Below are 24,424 nucleotides of genomic sequence, written 5' to 3'. Positions count from 1 at the left end.
CAAATGTCTGAGTTGTTGTTGTTGTTTTTTTTTTTGTTTGTTTGTTTGGTTTTTTTTTGTTTTTTAAACATAGTGCAGATAGTGAGTCCTTTAGGAGTGCTTGCTGGAGAGGTGCCTCTACACTTGAGCAGAGCATGGCTAGGAAGAGAATGTATCATCAATGTTAGAAAGTTACAGCTGCTCACTTACAGGATGGGCAATAATTAGTTCTTGGTATTAGTACCTCGGTACAAGCTCAAAGATTATTTACTGCCAGATTACTGAATTCACAATATTTCACATTTTTGAAAAAGTTCCTGTGCCAGGTAAAAGACAAGTTTTATTTTATTCTGTTTTAAAAGAACTAATTTATTCTCTAGGTACAAAGTGATCTAGATCTTGACAGTCCCTAAATCATGGAATTATGAGCTGTACAAAATGTTCTCTAGATAGTACAAACATGTTTTTGCCTTTTTTTTTTTTTTAAGCAGACTAGTGTTGTGGAAAATACTAGTAGTAAACAAAATTTTGGAAAAAAAAAACCCCTGGTGTCCTAGTCCAAATTCAAAAAACCTTTTCTGAAAAAAGTCCTGATTTTTGGGAAAAAGAAAATATATTCCAAGAAAACAGTGTTTGAAAAACACTGTAAATTAATACTTTAGCTAGAAGTAAAAAAATAAGGTTTTTTTAATAAAAATAGCGAATTGAATTAAGAATAAATTAGCTTTAGGCAAAGTAGATCTTTAAAAATCAATTTCAGGAGTTCTGGAGGCAATCTTTGAAGTTTTGAGCACTTTTAGTACTAACTTCAATGCTCCTTTTGGAGTTACAGATATTTTTGGCCTTGTCCAAGGGAGTAAGGCAGCACATTGCAGGGTGCAGCTGGGGCTACTCTGGTATGTTAATGGCAGGATTGACAAATCCTTGCCTGTTTGAATGTCCCTCCTTACAGAATTAGTCTGACTCAGCTCATGGGGTTATTTGTGAGTCAGAATGTGCTGAGGTGCTGGCAGGTCACCCTGCTCCTGTCGGGCACAGCCTGGCCAGGGGCTCTGCTGGGCTCTGCTGCCACTGACCACAGCTGCACCATCATTGTGGTACCTCGTGCTTAGTTTATGGTTTGCTACACTTGCACAGAGTGGGATTTTTATTAAAGGTTTTGTTAAAGTAAATAATCAGAAATTCTGATTTAAAAATCCCACTTAGACTCTGAATAGAGTGTTCCTATACCCTTTGTTAAGCTGTGCCACACTGCTGAAGCAGAGCATCCAAATGCCTCAAAATATTTTAATACTTTTCATTTTATACGAACTAATTTTTTGCTGTGATTTTTAAACTCTACTTCTAATGTTATGTTTTAAGCACTTTATTAAGTGAAACAAGAAACTAATTTTGACATCTTTGTTGCTCTCAATTCAGAAAGAAAGGAACGGTTCTTTCTTTGATGTACGATCTTAAAGCTGGAACAATTTAAATAACTTCTTAGATATTGTACTTTGTTTAGTAAAATATTTAGTACCATTATGATAGTGTAAACCATTAGACTGCAATTACACTAGCACAGCACAGAGCCTAATAGTTCTGTTGGAACACAGCAGTGATGCATGATTGCCCCATTAGGATCAGAAGTCTTGGAGAACTAAAGTTATTAAAAAAAAATGAATCATGGTTACAGTTGTGATTTTGTTAGATTGTAATGAAAATATCTTATTTATGCATCTAACTACTACTGTGTTAACCTCTTAATGAAGTATTAAAAAAACCTGCAAGAACTAGTAAGGATTCTTTGGATTATGATTCTGAAGCTTTCTGTCTTATTGCAGCTGGAAATCCAGAACCTCATCTGTATTTTCCTAAATGTGTTATTCAGGCAGGTTGCACTGCATCTTTCCAGGACTTAAATGAGACTGTTTTTGCAGATGTTTATGAGAGCAGTGTTTTAAAGATGGCAAAAAAACTTTAATTCATGTTATTGTCTAAATATTCTTTTTCGAAAATGCCCAAATGTACAGCCAATGTATTTAGATAATTTCAAAGACAATTATAGATGAAAGGTAGGAGGAAGAATTTTCTTTTTGCTACCTTGCTTAGCTTTGAAAACATTTAATGAGAGAGTTTATAGACACAGCCAGGTTTTCTCAGCAACAGGGGAATAAGAAGCATTTTGAAAATAAAAATGAGATCAGGCATTGAAGAGCTGCATTAACATTGGTAGTAACATCTAGCTAACCAAACTGATTTAACTTGAAATTGCTGGCATTCCTTTACATTTGGGCATGTCAGTAGCATATCTGAGACTGCAAAAAGACTGAGCTAGTCACCATTGAGAACTGTTGGGTCTTTCCACATTCAAAAGTAGTTCAAGTCAGTGGAAATTAACTTTAATCTTAGACTGGTTAAATATTGTTTGACTTGCATTCTCTGAAATATGTATAAAACACATAGAATATGGGAGCTGTCTGCATTTGGAATGAAACCTGTGCTTAAGTTTATGAGAATTATGGCTTTGATTAATTGGAAGTAGGAATTTAAAAATGTGTGATCATAATTTAAAACACTCTATTAGTGAGAAAGGGGGTGCATTTTAATAGGGAATTAACAAATATGACTCAAGGATATAAGATGTTGCTTTAAAAAAATTATCCCATTTAAATAAGGCAGTTGAAAATAACACATTAAAATGTCTTTAAGGTTGTACATTCTTTGAATTTTGTCCATTAGCTTGACAGAAATATGTAAGAAGTTAATTTGTATGAGCTGTGGTACAGAAGTGACCTAGACCCTGTTAAGGGTACTCTGGAATGGAGGGATCTCTGAAATAATGCAGAAATGTGCACAAACCTGAAACATTCAGGGTCATGTCACAGTCCCTGGGTTTGGACCAGCAGCTGGACACATCCACCAAACTCCTGTGGGCTTGGGACTGTGCTGACTGCTATAGAAGACAGTCCGATGGCTGATAATCTGCTCCAGTAACTCCAGTTCCTTAACAGCTGCCAGGAAAGAAAGTAATTTGAAATTTGGCAGTCCTGAAGGAAACTGCTTCAAAAAGCAGCAAGTCTCTTCCTCACCAAATTCTCTTTAAAGAATCCCAGGCAGAATACCTCAGCATACACAACATAGACTTGTGATCTTTTCTGTGTGTTTTAGAGGCAAGATCTTCCCTATAATTTAGGATGCTTTCTAACAAGATTTACCTGCCATTGTGCAATTGTCTCTCATCTAGATAATGTGAGAGAACTGCTAAAATGAAGCAACAAAAGTGCTGTATAAAGTACTTTGTTGTGTATTAGCAAAAGTGTATGTAAAAGAGTCCTGTGTAGCCTTTCAGGGCAAATCTGGTTCCTTGCCTGTACTCTGTAGAGGCGGTGATAGCTTTAAGTGGAGCTTGGAGTGAATCTGTACATTGGCAAATGACTGTAGCTGTCTGTGCCTTGGCTTTGATAGCCTCCTCTGGTTGTCGTTCACAGTGGCTGCTTCTTGTTTTCTAATCTCTTCCCACGTTTTATTGTTTAAAATGAACTCTGGCTTTGAGTATGTAGCTTGATTTTGTTGTTGTTTTGTGGCACTCTGGCAAGGGTATTTTGCCTTATTTTCTAGAGGAATGAGGCGAATATGTTGTCTCCAGGGCACTCAGTAACTGTTGTGTGCTGTTGCTGAATTTCAGCCCCATTTGATGGCATGAGATGTGTGGGGTCCTTCCCAGGCTGTGCGCCACATATTTATCCACCTGTGTCCCTGGGTACCCCCCCGTGCCTTGCTGATGTCTTGTGCTGGTGGAGCTAATCTTAGCAATCTCTTTCTTGATTACATTTTAGTGCAGTTGGTTAGGATTTTTAAGTTATCTTTGTTTTTTCTCAAATATCAGCTGTCAGAATCACACATAGGTCTCATGAAACAGGTGCAGTTTTTGAACTGATTTAAATGAAGAGGAGAGACATTTGATAAATATTAATTGGAAGGCACTCTGAGTCAGGAGAGCAGACAAAATGGAAAACCTGATGAATTTGAAAGTGCCCAGCAAATGGGGATTTTTGGGAGCTTTTTTTTATTGTTTGTTTGCTTGTTAGGTGATGTAAATAGTTGATTCTGTGATTCTGTGGGGCCCTTCAAAAGGCTGTGCCCTCTGACTCATTAATGGATAGGAGCATTTTTTAACCAATTGTGTGGCACCTCTCAGTCATTATCTTTTTCATCAGTCTTCTATTTTCTGATTCCTTCTGTCTTCTATTATTTCAAAGAAGCAAAAATGATAACACAGGAAATATGAGATGTTTTTTGTCCAAGTAACATAGGTTGCACAAAGCTTACCTTGAAGCATTGAACATGAAGTGAATACAGGAGTCCAAGCCCCTTTTAAATGCTGTCTTGGTTTTATGACAAGTATATTACAGTTTCCTAACCTATGGACCTGCCTTACAGGAAATATTCATAGATAAAACTTCATGGATGGTGATAAAGTAAGGAAAATATTCCTTTATTCTATGATGATACTGAAATCTAAAAAAAATAAATTGTCTACATGAAAAAACAGGGAAAATGGTATTTATACTAGCTGGTACATTTTTGCACATTATGCAGTGTGTTTTTTGTTTATTACTGACTGAAAGGGGAACTTTGACATTGGAAAGAAGACTTCACTATGTTCAGACAGCAAGAAGGCTATGGATTGCATCAGCCTCTCTCCTCCTTGTGGCTTCTCTTCATTTGTGAACTAAATCCTCTGGTATTTGTGTGCTCAGAGTTTTACATGGAGCACCTCAAGACAATGAGCCTGCTTGGGGGAGTGGGAGGAATGGCACACTTTTAACAAGTGTCCTTGAGGCAGAGAACAACAGCAAGGCACATTGCCATGCATCATCCTTTATTTATGCATATGGAGTGCAAGGTAACCCACACTGGGGTCTGCTGTGGGAGAAGGCAAAGCGGTGTCACGGAGCTCTGAAAGTTCAATAAAAGCAGTGAAGGACGTGCAGCTTCTCTGTATCTGCTCTGCATAATGGCAGCTCTGGTTTGTACAGTGCTTGGATGCTTGGCTGTCCTGGGATTTAGTGAAGGACATGCAAAACCAGTGCATTTGCTGTGCATACTTCATGCTGATAGTCTGGAAATGGAGCAAGTCAGAGAGAAATGTAGCTTTTGGGATCATTAAAAATCCATTTTCATTAAAAGCCACGTATTGCGGTGACATATTTATACATTCATCCCCTGTCTGCCTATGTCTTACAGATAGAGTGAAAAACGAGGCTTTTCATAACAATTTTAAAGCCTAAATGAAAGAAAAGCATTCTATTTCCCTTGAATTACTTACATGCTGCACTTGTTTGGCTTTTTTTCACGCTGTGTTGAATGGCAACTACTCTGCATTCTTTCTTTACCTCCAGTTCTTTTTGTTTCATCTATCTATCATTTGTTTTTAATCTATGTCTTCCACCTATCTATTTCCTCTTTGTGCTTAGAGTTGGTTGCAAATTATATTTGAGATGCAGGGTGCTTACAATCTGACTGTCTTGATATTATTTTATGAAACCATGACTACCGTAAAAATTGGCTTTACCGCCTGTTTTGTGTTATTGATTCAAGCCCATTTCAGAATTAACTTGTTTGGAATGATCTGGCAATGTTATGTGCCCTAGGTTCTCTCAGGAAAAATTCATCTCTCATAACTAAATGCAATAAAATGTTCAAATATATCTAAACACAGTTATATTTTGAATTTAGATGAAAACCTTATGGAGTCAATCAAATATACAAGGCATGTGCAAGTTTTAGTCCTAGACTTACAAGTACTGTATTGCAGAAAAAAAAGTATTTGGAGACCAGCTTTTTCCTAGAGAGCTGTCCCTTATGTAGGCTTTATGAAATTCCTAATTGCATCATTCATGTTTCAATCCTGAATTGGTTGGACATAATTTTGACATTTTGACTGTAGGACTGTATCTATAATTTGAGATTATTGCCTAAATTCTTTTAGGGATTTGATGTTTCAGATCTATTTTTTACATTTGTCCTCACGGTTAGGTAGGAGTATTTGTGTGCTGATAGTGGAAAATGATCTACAAAAATAAATCTTCCCTCATTAATGGCTTGACTGGTCAAGTTTGAACTTTCTCTTACAAATGGAGAAAATTAGGTGTTGGTATAAACAGGAAAATTGGGAATGTGAATTTATTGCAATGTTAAAATATCCAGGTGTTAGAAATTGTTCAGTGACATCAGATACTAGTCCTGACTATCTTTAACTGATTCATAAAACCAGTTAAAAAAATAAAAAGCTCATCTTCAATCAGAGTTTTTTTTCCAGGTACACAAAAATGTGAAGTAAACTTCCAATGTCCATTAGGTCATTTTAGCTTTTCTATTTCACTGCCATTAAGCCTGCCTGGGTAAGCACTGCACCTCCTGAGTTGCAGGTTTCAGGTTTGCTGCTGTCCCTGGCTGCTGACAGAAGCCCAGGAGCTACTGGCACCTGTGCAGCCCTGCCCAGCCCCCTGCCCAAGGTGTCCCTCAATACACTGTGCTCTGGGAGCAGATTGGCTTTCTTTTGGCTGGTGGAAAAAAGCTGTATGCCAGCTGCCCTTTGAAATGTTTTGGTAGCCCTGGAACTGGGATACAAATTCTTCCTTTGATTCCCTTCATAGTTTTTTTGCTTACCATCTTCTTGTCTTTCAGAGAACCAAGCCTTTTCTGAGTGTGTATTTTAAATGTGTGGAGAGGAAAAAGCTACCCAGGTGAGTAAACAACAGATGCAAGTCAATCCTGAGAGGAGTGCAGTATGGATAAAGAACTATTATAATTCCTCCCACATTCGTGTTTCCATCTACTTATGAGATATATACGTGTGCCTTGTTAGCAATGATGTTATAATGCAAAAGCTAAAGTTTTCATATCAGAGGAAACATATATTGTTAAATGAGCTGAGAACATTCTCCCAAGGGTTAGCATTTCTCTTGTATGTGTGAAATCCTACCGAAACAAATGGCCCTATTATTTTAATTGGATCTTTTGGTATTAGAGCATTTTTCTTCGTACTGTGGTAAAGAACCTTGTTTTTCTTTTTTTCCTGAAAATGGGAAATGAACAAAAGCAGTTGATGGATTTAAACATTTATGACTTCAGCAGTAGATTATATCAATATAAATAGGTGCAGATACACATATATGAATTAAATTTGTATTTTATTATACATTCCTCCATTCTCTCTGAAAATCTAGAAACAGGCTTTGCACTTTTAAAAGAAGTATGAATAAAATTTTGCCTTGTCCTTTTGACTGATACCTTGTTTGCAATGCTAATAATGACAGGGGTACTTAAAAAATCCAAACCAACCAAAAGCTACAAGAAAGTTGCCATTTTTAAGCAAAATATAGTAAAACATTTTTGAAAAGGGATTGTAAATTAATTACTGCTTGGAATCTGACACTCCTTAGAGTCGTGAATAGATTCAGTTCTTGAGCTACTCTGTGCCTAATTTGCTTCTGTGAGTGAGGGATTATGCAATACAATAGGTTAAACTTCTATAGACCACTCTAATTTGTTTTGCAGAAGAACAGAGAAGGAAGGGAGGAACTCTGTTTATCATGTTGTGATCGAAAGCACAATACAGTAGAAATTTTCTGTGAAGATAGGCTTGAAAACTAATTTGCTGTATGTTTGTTTCCTCTCTTTTCTGCAGCTGTTCAATTACAAACTTACTGCTGGTCAGAAAACCAAATATCTATTCTCTAGGGTAGCTACATTGTACTCCAGTGTTTGAAGATTTGGTTTCTGTTATAATTGGACTGAAATATTGATTTTCTTTCTAGAGGAATTTTCCCTTGCCTCCATCTGAATACTAGTTGTACATGCTCATGTATGTATGCACTGTGTTTAATATATCCATAATATAAACCTGAAAACAAAAATAATTGCATGTATGGAGGAAAAAAAATCATACAGAAAAGATCAAGGAACAATTTAAGAGCAAAATGAAAAATTCATAGGGTTGGTGTTAATTAAATTGTCTTGTTTGCTTTTTACAAGTCTATGCATATGTCCTTTAGAAGGACAAATAAGCTTTGAGGAGAAAGCCACTTGTAGACTGACTAGTAACCAAAGTGCGGCTGAACTTCCTCTTAGAAGTCGCCAAATGTTTCTGTAGATCCCTTCAGTGAGGGGAATCCTGTGGGGCCGTGCGTGGGTGAGGGTGCTCAGCTCGGTGCTGGGTGGGCTGCCTTGGGCAGCACCCTCAGCTTGCAGAGGGGCTGCCTTCAGTTCTGGTCTCACGCGTGTAACTGGAGACTGACTGGGCACCTCAGAGAAGAAACTACAGCTGCACTGACAGGCATGCAGTTGTCTCATTTTGGTTGTTCTCCTGCCGTGGAAATGATGGATTTTGTTTTTCATCCCTTCACACAGAATGATCTGCTATTTCGAGCAAATTAATGGGATAACTTGCTACTTACAAAGTAGGTCAGGGCTGCTCGAGCGTAAATTGCAGTGGTTTTTCGGGAGTTAGTGCTGCTCTCCGGCCCGGCAGGCCGTGGCAGGCTCCTGTGGGGCCCGCTGTCCCGGCTGGAGCCCGGCGCTGCTGCGGGGCACGGGGCACCTGAGCCTCCGCACAGCCCTCGGAGCAAACGGCGTCTGCAGCTGTTTCCATGGCAACACACGTGCCAGAAAATAAATATTTGCTCCACTTCCACAATCGTTGTTATGTTAAGAATTAATTGATGGTAATGTTTTTTCCCCTCGTGCTTGAGAGCGTTTTAGCAATAACCCAGTAAGTGGTTATGGGACCAAACAGCATCCGAGGCCATTGCAGCTGGCTGTGCCCTGCCATGGGTTTGGGCTAGGAGCAGGAGCTGATAAAACTTCTCTGGATTTGGTTAAAAGGCAGGTCAGATCCTGTTCTGCTCTGGAGAGCAGCTGTGTTGATGGGTGCGGGAGCAGTGAGCAGTACGGCTGAGGGGAGGGCAGGGCAGGAAGGGCTGTGAGATGGACACAGCTTTAGGTGGTCCTTTGCTGACATCTCTGCCCAGCATCCTTGTCTTTAGGTGTCCTCCAAACTCTTCCTGCCCTCCCAGTGAGCCATGTCAGTCCTTGGAAGTTAAATCCCAAGAGTGGAAATGCACTGTGGTAGTCCTGTAACTGCGAATACAGTACTCTTGGCTATAAGTATGCAATTTTAGGCTATTGTGAAGCAGATAATAATAGATAATTGTGTAAAATATTATTATTCTTAATAGTACCTGCTCATTTCAGTCTTGAGGGCTATAAATTCTGACTTTTAAAAAATCAGTTACTTCAAGAACTTTTGGAATTCAACCAGTGTTACAAACATTTGGATTTATAAATATTTTTGTAATGTATTTATTTAGTTTTTGTAATAGAGGAAAGTTTACTTGTAGGCTTCTTGCTACTGGTTTTTCGTGTGAATAAAGACTTGTAGAAGGAAGGCCAGAAGTTCTGCCATGGCAGCATTAGCAGCTGTGGGAACTGCTGTCATGCAGCATATTATTAGCTCAGCTGTATTGTCTTGATCTATTCTATTAGCTGGACACACTGATTTTGCCCGAAGCCCAAAATGTGGTTTTCTTCTGCTCTGTTTGGATTGTGTTATACTGTGCCTACCAGCATGACATCAGTGTTCCATAAACACCATGACTAGCAGCTGTCATTTGTCATGGTAAGTGAAACTGATTTTTGTTTGTCACCAATGTAAACCAGGGACCAAACACAATTTACAGGACAGGAGGTTTTGACAGAGCAGTTATTATTGCACCCCATGCAAAGCAGGGATTACTGAAGTTTTTGAGTCCTTTTTTTAACCATGGTTCATTTTCAGCACTATGAAAATCTCTTGTCTATTAATTCAGAGTGACACAGTACAAGAGCAGCTCTAGAACAAAACTTCAAGCCTAGGGGACCAGGAATAGTTGAATTGACTCTTGCTGTTGCATGGGCAGTGGTATTTTGTCTATAGTTCAAGGGAAGGAAAACAAGGAGAAAGAATAAGTGACAGTAGAAAATTAGGGCCATTTTAAAGAACTTGGGTTTTACATTGAATAGGTGATTTATGTAAAGATTAAAGTAAAATATTGCTTTCTCCCTTCCTCCTCCTCCTTTTTTTTTTTTTTTTAATAACTGTCAAGCAAATTTAATACTGAGGAGTAACTGAGGAGTTCTTACTGCAGGACTTTTAATGGAAACACTGTAGATCTTGTAAAAGACAGGAATTTGGCAGGAGGAGAATAGCCCTCTGTCTTTGGTAATCCCACTGTTCATACTGTGCCAGCACTTTCTGAAGATGGTCTGAGGCATTCATGTAATTTGATGTACACAATGAACTGAATGAACACCTACCAGCTGAAGAAGGTAAATGAAAAGGGCACAGATCTGTTTGATAATTATTACTTTGCTTAATGTCACTGTTCTACCTTTAAATTTGTTCATGAAGAAATTTTCAATTACATTGGTATTGCTGCAAGGAGTAGGTTTAGAGCAGTATTTGAATTGATGACCTGCCTAACGTGTATCTTTTGTTTTTGCATATCATGTTTTATATAGGCTGAGCTGTAACAGCTGTGCTTGATCTGGGAGGCCTTTTTGGATAAGGTTAGAACAAGCCTGAAGAACGCTCTACAATTGGACTGATTGATCAATACATTGATGTAATGTAGCAAGATGACACAGTGTTAATCTTGCTAGAACCCAAATGTGGCTTTTTTAGCATCTAATGGCTCTATCAACTGAACAGAGGAGGTTTCAATTTAATAATTAGGGTACTATTTGTATTGTTAGTCTAATCACTAGGGAAAAACAATGCCACATACCTAAGCTAGTAGTCATTGTTGAATATTGACTTCAATATTGATGTAGTTGGAGGCTGGAGGGTTTTGTGGCCTTTTTTAGTATTTGTGTTTAAATTTGATAAATTGTGAAGAAAGGAATGGTTGTATCTTTTCAAGATTTATGAGCATGAAGTCAAACATGAGTATCAATAAAGAGTGATGACTGCCAGATGGGCAACAGAATAGTGATAGGAGCGGAAGGGCTGTACAATTTACTTTGCAAAATGAAGTGGACATAAGGGGAGTAATGAATTCTTGTGATAAAGTGTTTGAGTTTTGAGACCACATTTGAAATCTGTCCTGCAAATATGCTCCTTCCAAAAAGTCTTTGAAAAATGGCTAATGTTATATTCCAGAACCAGTTACAGAAAGGATACTCTTCATTCTATACACGTATCTGTGCTAGTTTTTTTTAAATGTAAGGTGACCTACAGAGGCAGGTTTTGGAGACTGAAGGGAGCTTTGCTATTGCCTTAAAAGGGAGCAGGATGGATTTCTGAGCACAGCATTTCATAAGCTGAGCTGGTTGTGGTTCTCAATAAACTGCTGAGGCAAAATGGGACCTCTGCTCTTCCAGGCCTTCTCTGTGCCCAGGGCTGACCCAGCAGCAACTTTCAATATTCATGGGTGCAAAAAATTCTGCAAATGATAACGTGCAGCTGAGAGGGCTGTGAGCCTTGAATGAGGCAATTCTGCAGCAGAGCACTGCTTTTCCAGGAATCCTCTCTGCTCCACCTGGGACGCCATGGTATGTCAAAGCACAACAGCAGTGCGGGGGGGTGGATTCACTTTTCTGTGGAAATACATAAATTGTGTCCTTACTTGCTTTTTTTCTTTTTCTTTTTTCTTACCTTTTTTTTTCTTAACAGTGTTTAAGCTGTGTAGCCCATTTATTTTCCCTTTCTGCAAGTACACACTGGAAAATTAATAGAGAGCAGAGAGAAAGTTTAGAAGAAACAAAGGAAATCCTTAAAAGCAAAACATTATTGATATTAGTATTTGAAATATGCATTAGATTCACTTATTTATAAGTGTGTAAAGCAAAAATTTGGACTTTGTTTGGGTCTACACTTTCTTTTGGTTTATTTTCCTTTAAGCATACAAAATAATAGGTAACTACTTTCAAATGGGAGCCTCTAAACAGTGGTAGATCAGAGATGCCCAAGTTTAGTCCAGAACGTGGAATTTCTGTTCACTTTTGCTGATTGAAATTTCTGAATGCAGGATTTTCAGTCTTCTACTTTAAATTTCCACTTAAAATCAAGCTCTCTGTGCAATAATCTTTTTATGCCCAGTCTTTGTGCTTGGAAGCATTTCCTAACCTATTGCAGATGTAGTTAAGACAATAATTTCAGTTTAATGAGCCAGAGATTCCCCCCTCAAAGCAGAAGGGTAACATCATCAGGTTTATATTTTATGTTATGCATATGACTTGTTTTTAACTTGAAAGTGCCTACTTACAAAAATCCTGTAACTTATTCAGCAGTGATTTTGTTCTGTTGTACAGTGTCATTTTCCTCTTCTTTCATACTTTTGAACCCTTTCCCCTTCTTTCTTTTCTTTGTTCTACATCCTTTTTATATTTTGTACAGATTTCCCTCCCCTCTGACATTTTTATCATTTTGAGGTACAAAATAGGGCCTCTCTTCTCTGGCAGCTGCGACCCCATCCCCTGCTGCACCAAATTGACACTTCTGCAAGCAGCAGCTCTGCTTAGTCACTCCAAGGCTGCTGCTTTCACAAGTGTTGATTTAGTGCAGCAGGGGATGATGTGCCAGCTGTAAAACTCAGACAATAATAGTAATAATGCTTGTGAAAAGTCTTATAATAAGAGGGAAAAATAAAAGGGTGTGGGGAGAAGAGGCAGGAAGGGTCCAGATGGAGCGAGGAAGGGGAGCAGTGGTTCTTGTGGGGTGGTGGGGTACTCGGCTGCCCAAGGAGCAGTGGGATGGGCAGGAGAGTGGACCATGAGTTAATTCTCCTCCTCCCCACTCTCTCTCCTAACAAGAAACTCCTGTGACTGATGGTCAAGATGTTTTTTGTTTCTGTCAGACTGGGGAGTTATTTTGGGATAATGTCCTAGTGGAAGTGGGCAAAGGACTTACAATACAATGAGAGAGTGAGGGACACCTGTGCTGTAGAATCACTTATTTGCAAATGCAACTTTGTGGATGAAAAGATATTTGATATTTTTATTCTTAAGGTGTATATTGCATGTCTATGGATATAGAGGATGGATTTTTTTTTTAATATACAAATAGGGTGTTGTTATTTAAAGCACATAAATGGATAGTTCCTTCTAAATCAGCCCTGATTTACCCTCAGTAATGTTCCTAAGGAAATAGTTTACAACTGCTTTGTATGTGGCTGTTAAATAAGTTGTTAGCAAGACAAAAAATTATTGTAGGTTATATTTACTGACCACTTCTTCTTTATTTCCATTCTCAGCCATAACTCAGCAATTCATTATTTCCATGGCTCTGTTTAACTATATGTCAGTGATCTTGGAGCAGTGAATGAAACACAGTATGTGCTAAATATTGTCATCGGTAATGATATACCAATGTATGGTAAGATAGAACAGTTTCAGATGGACATGCAGAACAGGTCAGTGGAGACTTGAAAGGTGTTAATATGCATGTCTACCACATAGTATTGTTTGCTTAAATCTGCTTACTCATAGCATTTCCCAGGTCTGTGTAGAGAGTATGAAATTTTTCAAAGACTCTTGGGAAGCCTGTTTCTTTTAAGTTCAATTCAGACATGTGTTTCTTTAAATTAATGGGAAATAAGAACATATTTAAAACTAAGCATATATTTGAAAGCTGGTGGATTGAGGTTATATTTGTCAGGGCTTGGGTAATACTTCCAATGTCTGAAAAGCATCTCATTTTTAGTATTTAGAGAGATGCTTTATAATAGGCTTCCACAGGGATCACCTTTGTAATCTTGTTGTTCATCATATTAATTGAAGAAGCTCCTTTCTGATAACCTTTGGCTGTTCAAGATATGTTCCTAAAGCATCAAAGCCTGACAAAACTTAGAATTCTAAGACATAATAGATCATCCTATCTGCTTTTTTGCCAGTGTAGAATTATTTCATTGAGAGCATTTTTTTAGTGTTATGTCAACTTTAGTTTTTAAAATCCCAAGTGAAAGCTTCCATATATCTCCTTGGGAGACTATTTCACAGGCTGATACATCTTGCTGTCAGGAAGACTATCCTGATACTCTGAGCTTAAGCTTTTTCTTTCTATTATTTCTAGTTATGTCCTTTTTCCTCAATAGCTTTTACACACGTTAAATATCTATAGATTTTTTTTCCCTTAAGAAAATTTCTTCAGTTTATCGATATCTTTTTGGTTTTGAAAAACCCACCTAAGACCTTCCAAGCCAAGAACTACATTTACCTTCACACCATACAACAGTCAGATGCTCACCACAGCATTTTCTTCATGTTCTCTTTCTCAGGAACATAGGAGATTCCAACTATGAGAAATCTGATAAGCAGCCTATTTTCATCAGTGATTTAAGTCCCTTTGCTTTCTTTCTAATTGTCAATGCACAGCTCTTTGGCAGTTGAGAGTGAGCATCCCCAACTGCTACTTGGTTCTACATTTCTCACCTCTTGCTGCTCTGCTTCACAGAAAACCTGCATACTGCTTAGTCTTTGTACTTCTGCAGCTTGCACAAAATTCACTTCATTCTTGTTAGGTGCAACTGTTGAGGTCAGAACTCGGAATACCTCCCAGGAAACAGAAGGCAAGAGAAAGGAGGGTGGTGCTCTCCTTAAGTTTGAGGGGTGATTTGGAAGTCCTGGGTTGAGTTTTAGCTCCCTTTTCAGGAGAAATTGAAATATGTTCATGCAGGGAAATGCAGAGAGCTGTAACAAGTTGTCAGGGGGCTTACTTGTGTGGGCCAGTCCTGTGTTTGCATAGTTCAGGGTTACATGAAGGGATCCAGCTCAGAGCACAGGCAAGCCAGTGCATTCCTGGCACTGAGAGGGGTTCTGCTTCTCTGCGCATCCTTCTCCTCTGCGAGGAAGGTAGTTGCAGTCTCCTGCTGCATCTGGTGGGTACTGGTGCTATACAGACCAAAAAACTGCAGGCAGCTGGAAAAAATCACTTTCTTTTTAGTGCAAATTTTTTTGTTATTATCAGTTATGAGTGTTCTGGTTTACAGGAAAGGGGAAGAAATTGAATTGGCTTTACACATCTTTTGGCTGTCATTTCTAGCTTGTTTTCTAAGGAATGGTGTTTGTCTGTCAAACTTCTCTAATTACTTTTGAACACAAGGAATGTTTACACAGCTGAGTTCAGTGGTGGTAGAGATCCCATCCCACAGTAGCCTTGTGTGGTGGCTTTAAAATCAATAGGGACACTTTTGGGTGTCCTGGCTGACGCGCGTGGTGTGCACCTCAGGGCATCATGACTGTGTAGCACTGGAGCAGCCCAGGAAGGTTTTGAGGAGACAGTGTGGGGAAAGAGGGCATGGATGGAGAGTTTGGTCACTTAGGAGTGAGTCACAAGGCAGAAAGTATTGGTTTTCTGCTCAGAGTACTTGAGCCTTTCCTGAGGAATTTTCAGACTGTTAGAGACTCAGTGCTTGTCTAATTGTTCTCCCAGAACCAATAGTTAAACTTTTATTGATTTCTGCTGACTTCTCATGCTTGGGATTCCAGCTGTACTGTGGAACTCGAGATCTCAGTGTTTCACAGAGGCTTACCTGCCACAGCTGTCTGACACTTCTGAAATACTGAGGACAGCTTCCCTGAAAGTGTGCAGGTTGGAAACACCACTCCAGGTGCTCTTGTAGCCTTTGTAGGTGCTACCTGCCAGGCTGCTGTTTGTCCATCCATTTTACAGAGAAAGCCTATGCCTGGTGGGCTTATTCCCACATATTCCCGGGTCAGCATCTCAGAATGGCCACTTGCTGCTATCCTCCCATTCTGACTATTCCAAGGCATTTTTACTGGATATTTTAGCTGAGTTTTGACTAAGATTATTTTCCAAAGAGAGTTTTCTATTTTATTCATTTTTATGTGTCTGATGTCTAGGTGCTGCTATGTATATTTTCTTCTTTACTTGCAGTATTTTCTAAATTCACATCTTCAGCTCTTGACAACAAGATCTACTGCCTAACACATGTTAGTGCCTTTTTTCTATATCTAATTGCAAAGAGATTACTCTCAAATGTATTTCTGAAACAGGTATAAAGAACAATGTTTACTAGTAAGTTTCCCATAACTTCTTTTCATTGAGAAAAGAAGTAGAAAAAGAGTAATGATATTGCACTTCTGCTGACTACTCTGCTTGACTGATTCACGGGGTATTTGCTCTTAACATGTTGTAGGAGTTAAAAAAAATGTGTCAAACTTTTTTTGGCACCCAGCTCCAGTAGATCCTGTTAGAAGAAACATATGGCCTCACACTAACAGTGTTAAAGCACTGCTGAAGTATTGCATGCACGACATTGACAAATTTCCTCTAGGCTTTTTGTTTTCTGTGCTATTAAGCATTCAAAGTCCACTATTTCATTACCACTGATGATACAGAGAGCCTTATTGACATTCCATCCATCTGTTCATAACATACATTATTAAATGTGAAGCAACTAGTAGGTAAGAGTGCACTTGCCAGCTGTACAATGAATTCTCAGTAGTTTGGTGCCCTCTATAAATTTTCTAGTATTCTGCCAGTTTCTCAACATAATTTGCAATGGGGATATTTTTTTAATGTTTTACATTGTACAGAGAAAAGTTGCTTCAAAAGAATTCTTTATTTTGTTATCTCTAATGTGAAATCTTTAGATATAGTTTCAAAAAGCCCAAGAGTCTTTTAATATACAAATACTGTTGCTAATATCAGATCTCACTAACCACAGTTTCTGTGTTTTTCTTTTTTTGGTTTTTTCCCTAGGAGCAAATCTGCTGCATTGCCTATAAACAGGACAATGGGGACCCAATGAGTCACCCTATTCATATATTTTTGGAACCCAGAGGAATTGGTTTGACTATTTACAGATTATAACAGTTGGTAGTTGAATGTTTTATTTTCATTCCCAGTTGGTACAATATGTTCACAGCTGATGCTAATGGCTTGCCCATTTGATATCACATATGGTCCACTATTTGGGTCTCCTAAAGCTTTCTTTTGTGGTCAAGCTGCTTTCAAATTTGTGTATGTTTAGGTTTGTTCTGTCTGCTGGAAAGGTGAATATGAAACTCTGAAACTGGGCAGCTTTATAGTAACTCAGCAGTTCTGTTGATAAAGTTTCAAAGAATTTGAGACTAAATGTCCCATAAAGAATATTTTTATATAAAATTGAATAAAAACAAATGTCTTACAACATCAGGTGAAATTCTGAAAGGAATATTCTTTGCTCTTTCTTTGCCTTACCCTCCAGTGTATGGATACCACTGAGCATCATCAGGACTGCTTTTGCTGGGTGTTCAGTTGTTTTGGAAGCCAATTTATACATAATTTGTATTGCTTGAATCATGATTTGTATTTTTATTTGAATATTTCCATTATGATAGTGTTTCTTTGAAAAGATGTAAGGATGCAAATTAATTTTTCCTTTTGTTTCTAGAATAAGAGCATAGGAAAAGTGAATTAACAGAATATGGGTACAGAAATTAAAATTACAAGCCAGTCTGAAATTGTTCTCCTATGATAAAAAGTGTTTATACTGAGTCTGAAACATAACTGATAAAGCCACAATCTCATAAAAAGATTATTTCCAAAACTATTGCATTGCCCTCTGAGAGCTAAAATTCTCATTTGTAGGAGTAGATCATAATAGCTCAAATTCCCTGAGAAGTGGGCCTTGTGTGATACTTAAGCAGGGTAGTACATTAATTGTCCTCCACTTCACCTCTAGATGTTTAACTCCTTATCTAGTTAACCAGCAAACAATAATGCTCACTTATTTGTGCCTTAAAGTTCAAATAATTTTTTTAACTAGGTAATTTATTTGAAATAAAGCAGAATAAGCATATTGATGTGAAAGGGGCATTGCAATGATGTCAGATTACTGTTACTTAATACCATTAGGGGGTAGCACGTGGGGTTTATGGCTGTATTTTTTAGCCATGCAACTTTAGCTGAGTAAGAGCAATGTGATTTTGCATGTAGGAATATTTCTCTAACTAATGGGACAGATTTAGCAATTTTTGCCATGTGGCTTCTGCTTTCTGCTGGCCTCGCTCTCACTGATGCCTGTTAGGAGAGCAGGTACATATGTGTTGGAAGTGTCACTGTGCCTGGGACATCTGGCTCCTGGTGCTGGATTAAATCAGGCATCTGGTGGTAGGACAGAGGCTCTGGCTTGTTCACTTTTGGGGGAAATAGTGCATTTGGTGGTTTAGAGTCAGCCCCTGGAAGGAGACTGAAATGGAACTGAAGTAGGAGGCTCTTTCAAGTTAATCAAGTCAATATTCAACCTGGAGTACTAGGGAAAGAAAAACCCAACTAAACCCAATGTTTCTGCAAATGAAACTAATAGATGAGAAGTAGTATTCTGCCCTCTACTATAAGCAGTTTCAGGGACTTAGAAAATGACAGAAAACTTTAGCATGCTAAGGAGTTCACTTGAAATGTCTTTAAAAAAAAGTACTAAGGGAATCAAATTATTAATGAATGATCTCAGGAATGGACTGAGTGCCTGATGATGTGGTAAAAAGTATTTCTTAGACAGGACTTGGTCAAAATTTGGTGAAATTTTGGGTACTCTGACTGTACCCAAGAGAGTTAAAGAAGTTAGTGATTTTGTCTCTCCCAATTTATTAAATAGAAATGGAAGATTGTGCAAGAAGAATTTGGATTTATTGGATGCAAATTAAGTTATATTCAGGAAAGAATATATTTCTCATAAGTAGCAGAACTAAGTGTTAGGAACTAGAAACAATACTGTTGAAAAATTATTTTTGGGGTCTTATAAATCAATCCCAAGCCCACAAGACACCAGGAGCAGTAACTTGTTTGACTGCAGGTATTTGTCAAAACAAGAGTGTAACAAGGCAAAAGTGATCATAACTTGGGTATCCTGTGAGACAGGATATCGTACACCATATTCCCAGGAGTCCATACCCATCAGATTTGGGGTGGCTCAGCCTGCTCTGAGCACACTGTGCTGGCCTGGGCATGGTGCTGCAGCTGTGTCAGCAGCACTGGTTTGCAGCTGAGTACAGCAGAGCAGCAGGGAACTGCAGAGACAGCCCTGCTGTTCTTTGTGTGCCTTGTGCCCTCTCTAACACCGTGCCACCATCTCCAGAGGCAGTCACAGCGTGTCCCTGTGTGCTGGACATCACGTCCTTCCCTCTGGCCTCACTGTGGCCTTGGGGCATTTGCTGCAGGATGCTCATGTAAAGATGGGTTTTGCAGTGTATCATCCATGCCAAGGGGATTCTGTTGGAAAGAATTGTTATGCTGATTCTAATCTCTGACTAAAAAGATAATTTCTGATTTGTACATGGAAAATTATGTACTTCCTGGAGGATTCTTTTATTTGTTAATAATTTATTATTATATCATTATCATTGTTATTGTTATTAAATCATCCAAAATGTGTGAGTGCTCTGGCAGAAGCATCTTCATGTGCTGCCTCTGTCCTCTGTGGCCCGTGCAGCTGGGCTGAGTGGCAGTGTTGGGCACTGCCCTGCCCTTGGGGGCTCCTGCCCAGCACACACCAGCAGCCTGTGCTCCTGTGCCTCCTCAGCTGGAGGCTGGCATCTACCCCAGGCCAATCGTGAAGCTGTAGTCAGACCCTTCAAAGAGCCACCAGAATACAGACCTCACTCTCTACCCAAAAAGTTATTTTCTTCCCAAAGCAATAAGATCTTTGTAGCTCTTCACTAAATCTACTTTCTTCTTGTTTTGACAGAGGAAGAGCCTGAGGCTGGAGCTTGCCGAGAACACCATGTGGAAAGGGTTTGCTCAGCTGCCATAGCTCAGCAGGGAAAGTGAGGGGTGGCATGGACTTGATGAAGGCAGCTTCATCTTGAAAAACAGTTGATTAGAAAAATACCATCAAATTGTAATTTATCAGATCTAGATATGTTTTAGGGAGTCCTCTCTCATGAATGGGATTAAATTACATATAGTGTTAACCCAGAGTCTTCTGCAACAATGTAAATGAGTTGTTAACATGGTACTTCATTGCAATAATGACTCAAAGCTACTAGCAGGCTTGATGGGTCTGCAATAAATGTTTTATTATTTAGGAAAAATATACTCTACAAGTTGCAATGTGCCATGCTCATTCATGCTGTAAATCAACAAAGATCAGCAGACTGAATAGGGGAAATGAAAAGCTTATTTAGGAACTGACACAAGCTTTCAGATGAGCAGGAATGGCTGAAGTTAACTGCATTCATTTTTCTTTACTTGTCATAGTTGCCACTTGAATTTCACTGCTAAAGATTGTGGGTAGTTTTGCTTTATGAAATTATATCTATGAAAACAGTATTTGCATTTATATAGGCTTAGTTATAATAAAGTTAAACCTAGCACACTCCCTTGCCTCCACAAACAAACAAATCAACCAGCCAACCAAAAACCTCTATGTTAAAATAATATTTATCTGTCACTTTTCCTAGATCTGAACAGGATTCAGCTAAATGGCTCCCACTTGGCTGCTTTAAAGAACCAAAGCCTGTGACCATGTGAAATGCAGGAATACATAGCTTTGGCCATCCCTTCAACCTCAGCTCCCCTGTAAGGCTGCCTCTCTCCTCACCAGGGTAAACCAAGGGTTTTCTTTAAAAATAAACTTGATGTGGGATGAGTTAAAGCACAGAGTGGGTGACAGGGGTGACAGACTGGGAATTAATATTGGTCCTCCTGGTATGGTTATAAAGTGCCTGAGATCAGCTCCATTGCCATCCTTTCATGTTCCCTAGCACCTGAAGACCCTTTTTTGAATTTTGCAGAAAATGCAGATCCTGAATGCTGAGCACTGGCTTGTCCTGAAAACTGTACATGTTTGAACATGGAGTAAAACCCCTTGCAAACTCTCTACACTGATATCCTTAGAGAGATGTGACTTTGGCTGATCCAGGGGAAGGAGAAACCAGGACAAGAAGACAAGTGAGTTAACTCCTCCCATGCCTCTGTTTAGGCTTGAAAAGGACAAGGTTTTCTAAGCCAGATTTGGAAATGATTCCCCTACCCTGACTTATGCCCCAGAAAGAATGAAGAGAACATGAAAATACTTTTTAAAGGATTTGCCTGATGATGCCAAACCCCTGGCTGGAGGTCTCCAAAGGGAAGAGCTGCTTTGTATTGGGCAATTAAGCTGGACCTGCCCAATGAGGATGGGAGCAGGGATTGAGCATATGATGAGAATGCTTCAGGATCAGACTGCTATTGTTATGCACAAGGCTCTGACTGCAGCACTATCATCCTGAGAAAGCAGCTCATGGATGGAGGGAGCAGTAAGCAGAAAGCCAGCTAGCAGGGTTCTGTTTAGGGTTGTGCCTGCTGGTGTGTGTGTACTCAAATGTGCATTTATATGAACATGAATGTTTATGTGTGTATGTCTATATATAAATGAAGCACTTTTTGTTTCTCTGTAGTCATCTGCATATTTGTTCTGGTTTGTCAGGTGCTTGTGTCTGCCACTGAATGGATGCTTTCCTTGGTTGTGGAGTTACTTATTCAGCTACAAGACTCGCTGTCTATCTCAAATACCCCTTCTCAGTAGGTCAGTTTGCATGACTTAAACATAGCATGATTTGGTTGTGGTACCCAATGTGCCTACAGGAGAGGAGCCTAATCTTGTAGCCAGCAAAACTGGCTCTGTGCTGAGAAGGCCGCTGAGACTAGAGCTTGGAAATGCTGAAAATACAACAGGTTTGCTGCAGGGGTTGTTCCACTGACTTGGTCTTGAACCTGTTGAGTTGAACTGATGGTGTCTCTGGTGTCAGCATCCTGTAGCTAGAAGCAGCCTCCTTGAGGCGGATGCTCTGCACTGCAGTGAGTGGTGGTGGGTTGGGCGTGTTCCTCCAGCCCCTGGGACCGCTGGTGAGGCCCTGCTGCTGCTGGGGTGCTGCTGGCTCCTGTGGCTGGACAAAGCTGCGGCCTGGCCTGAGGATCTTGCTGAGGAGGCTTCAGGACTCTTACCCTGAATTTCTCACTTTGAGTTTTAAGAATATACATGATGTGCAAGAAACCCTTAGAAGCAGTGTGTTACCCTCCTCTATTTATTTTGTCAACCATGAAATTGAAATTACTTTGCCCCTTTAGAAATAATGAGTGGTTTGTTTGTGAGAATAGTATATGCAAAAGAAAATTAATTTGGAGACCTGTCTTAGACTTTCTTCAGATAGTTATCTGAAGCTTTTGTCATCATAATCACTTTAAAAAAGGCAAATATAAGCCAAAGACTCCAAAGAAGTTGCTGAGAAAATGCACTGTGAAAGGTTTTCAGTTTGCTTCACTGAGAAAAGTTTTGCTTCTTGAGCCAGCCATTTATGCACTTAGGAAAAGTCCAATTAAGATGACTGAATTGTAAGTGTCATAAAATAGAAAAGGCAGGGGACATTTAATTATAGCTGTGCTGCCAGGCACCAATAGAACAAAAGAAAAAATGTTCACCTAAAGCACAAAGTACTGCCTAATACATTTGCTGTAATAAAGGGACAATATATGGTCTAAACACACTCTTCCAAATAGTTCAAAAAGCTGCACCTTCTGATTTCCATGAAGCTGTTCTTCTGATTATCAACATATTTTAAGAAAAAGAAATATCTTTTTAATATTGAGACCTTCAACTTTGGTCACAGGTTGAAAAGGAAGCATCATGCATTAAGACAAAAATGTTGCCTGAGAAAATGGATTTGTGACCCAGAAGAATGTATAATTGATGTGTGTGGTTGTCTGAATGGTAGAATAACAATAGTAACCATTAGAGATGAGAGCTGGAACTAGTCAGGCAGGGTGTATTTTATAGGTCATCTGGGCTCCATTCAGATCTACAGGTTGCTATTCCTTCTCCTTACTTGAAAGCATTTAATAGATTATTACAAAAGGAAAAGGATGGTATGCAATAATGGTTTAAATTGAAGCTCTGTATATATATCACCACTGTGTGACTTCTAAATGGATGCTTCATTTTTAAAATTCTCCCATGACCTACTTGAAAGTTTGCCAAAACATCAATGAATTAAAACAATGAATTGACCAGCAGCAAAAGACCCTGAATAGTACAGTAGAAACAGTTGTTCTCTTCTGTGGCATAGACAGTAACAAATAAGATGTCCCTAAGAAAATTTGTTTCAAAGTTGTCTCTTTTCTTCAAGGCAGATGAACTGGTTTTCTTCTCTTTTGTTTCATAATGTTAAAATAAGAAAAAAAGACAGAATTTTGGATAGAGGTTTAACTGTCAAACAATCCAAGCCAAAAGCACGTAATAGTGAAGTCAAATTCAGATTCCCTTCTTGCCTGGAAAATGCTTCTTTCGTATCGAAATTGATACAAGTTAAAGGGTGGAGGATCTTTTGTGCTTTGTTTCACATGAACATAAAAGTTTTATTCCTCCTTTTAATGGGTAGTATTTTACAAATGTAATGGAACATAATTTTACCAGGTTTCCCTAAGGGAAAGTCATGGCATGATTACATAGGCAGTCCCATCTCATTTAGTATAATGCTTACAATATAGATGCAAATATGCTTATGTAACTCAAGTTAGAGGTAGATTGAATAGCATTCAGATAATCATAGAGCAGTGCAGATGCTGAAGAAAGTTTTGCAGGAGAAGTATGCATTGAATGACTGGTCCCTTGCAGCCACATTTGCCCCCAAGTAGTGTTTTCCTGCGAGGCAGAAGATTCAAGCTGTGCCAGACAGAAGTACCTGGCATGTGTAAAATTTGTCACTTGAGGATGAACATTTTAGCTTGTCCCTGTTGATAGCATATCCTAGCAAGCAGTGACAGTGGTAGATCAAGGGGATGGGGACCCTGGTGGCTTGCAGTGTTGCCAGCAGCAGGGACAGCATGGCAAGGGAGCCAACCTCTCCTGGGCAGAGCTCTGGCACTGTCCCTCAGGGCAATGCGCTGCAGGGTGGCACAGAGGGGCTCCGTGGGCATGGAGGGAGGTTTAAGCCGCCTCAGGTAGAAGCACAGAGTAACAGAGCAGGGAGTATAAAGATGACAGTGTGCTCTCCAAACTCCTTGCACAAAGAATTTTTCAGCTAGAGATTAAATAAATCTTTTCCATTGTGAATAATAATGATTTTACCTAGTGCATGCTGTAATTCTCACACTTTTGGTATAAAAAGCAATTAAAAGTCTGTTTTATAAGCTAGTACGAAGGGTCTTATATTTATGGGAGTTGTAGGAGTCCTCTTTCTGGGATGGCTTGATGAAACAGATCTGTAAGAAAAATGATCTCTTTCTTATAGGGGATGATTGAACAAATTTAAAACATTTTACTAGCACATGTGAGATGGAAATATTCTCTATTTCATCAAAAATGGGTAGTCTTTCACTTATTTTTTTTTAATTGCCAGACTCTTTTCTCAGATCTCTTTTTTAATTTGATGTAGATCACCACAGAGAAACTATTCCATGTTTTCATCTAAGTGGTATAACAGCTTAGTGTAGATAAACCTG

At 39.0% G+C, this 24,424-nt stretch overlaps 1 long non-coding RNA gene across 1 annotated transcript in view; it reads left to right on the top strand.

Annotated features, from left to right (window-relative positions):
• LOC129046774 (uncharacterized) overlaps positions 1-24,424 on the top strand; it is a 124,105-nt gene that overhangs the window by 53,994 nt on the left and 45,687 nt on the right. Inside the window, exons 8-13 of the long non-coding RNA XR_008508543.1 lie at positions 6,652-6,710; positions 9,511-9,643; positions 11,386-11,556; positions 16,727-20,550; positions 20,740-20,896; positions 21,414-21,512. This is a non-coding gene — a long non-coding RNA (uncharacterized LOC129046774). The remainder of the gene's footprint in view (positions 1-6,651; positions 6,711-9,510; positions 9,644-11,385; positions 11,557-16,726; positions 20,551-20,739; positions 20,897-21,413; positions 21,513-24,424) is intronic.

The sequence above is a fragment of the Molothrus ater genome, chromosome 9, assembly GCF_012460135.2.
Source record: "Molothrus ater isolate BHLD 08-10-18 breed brown headed cowbird chromosome 9, BPBGC_Mater_1.1, whole genome shotgun sequence".
Lineage (NCBI taxonomy): Eukaryota > Metazoa > Chordata > Aves > Passeriformes > Icteridae > Molothrus > Molothrus ater.
Note: the sequence above shows the minus strand (reverse complement) of the source record. Positions and strands in the feature narration are given on the sequence as shown.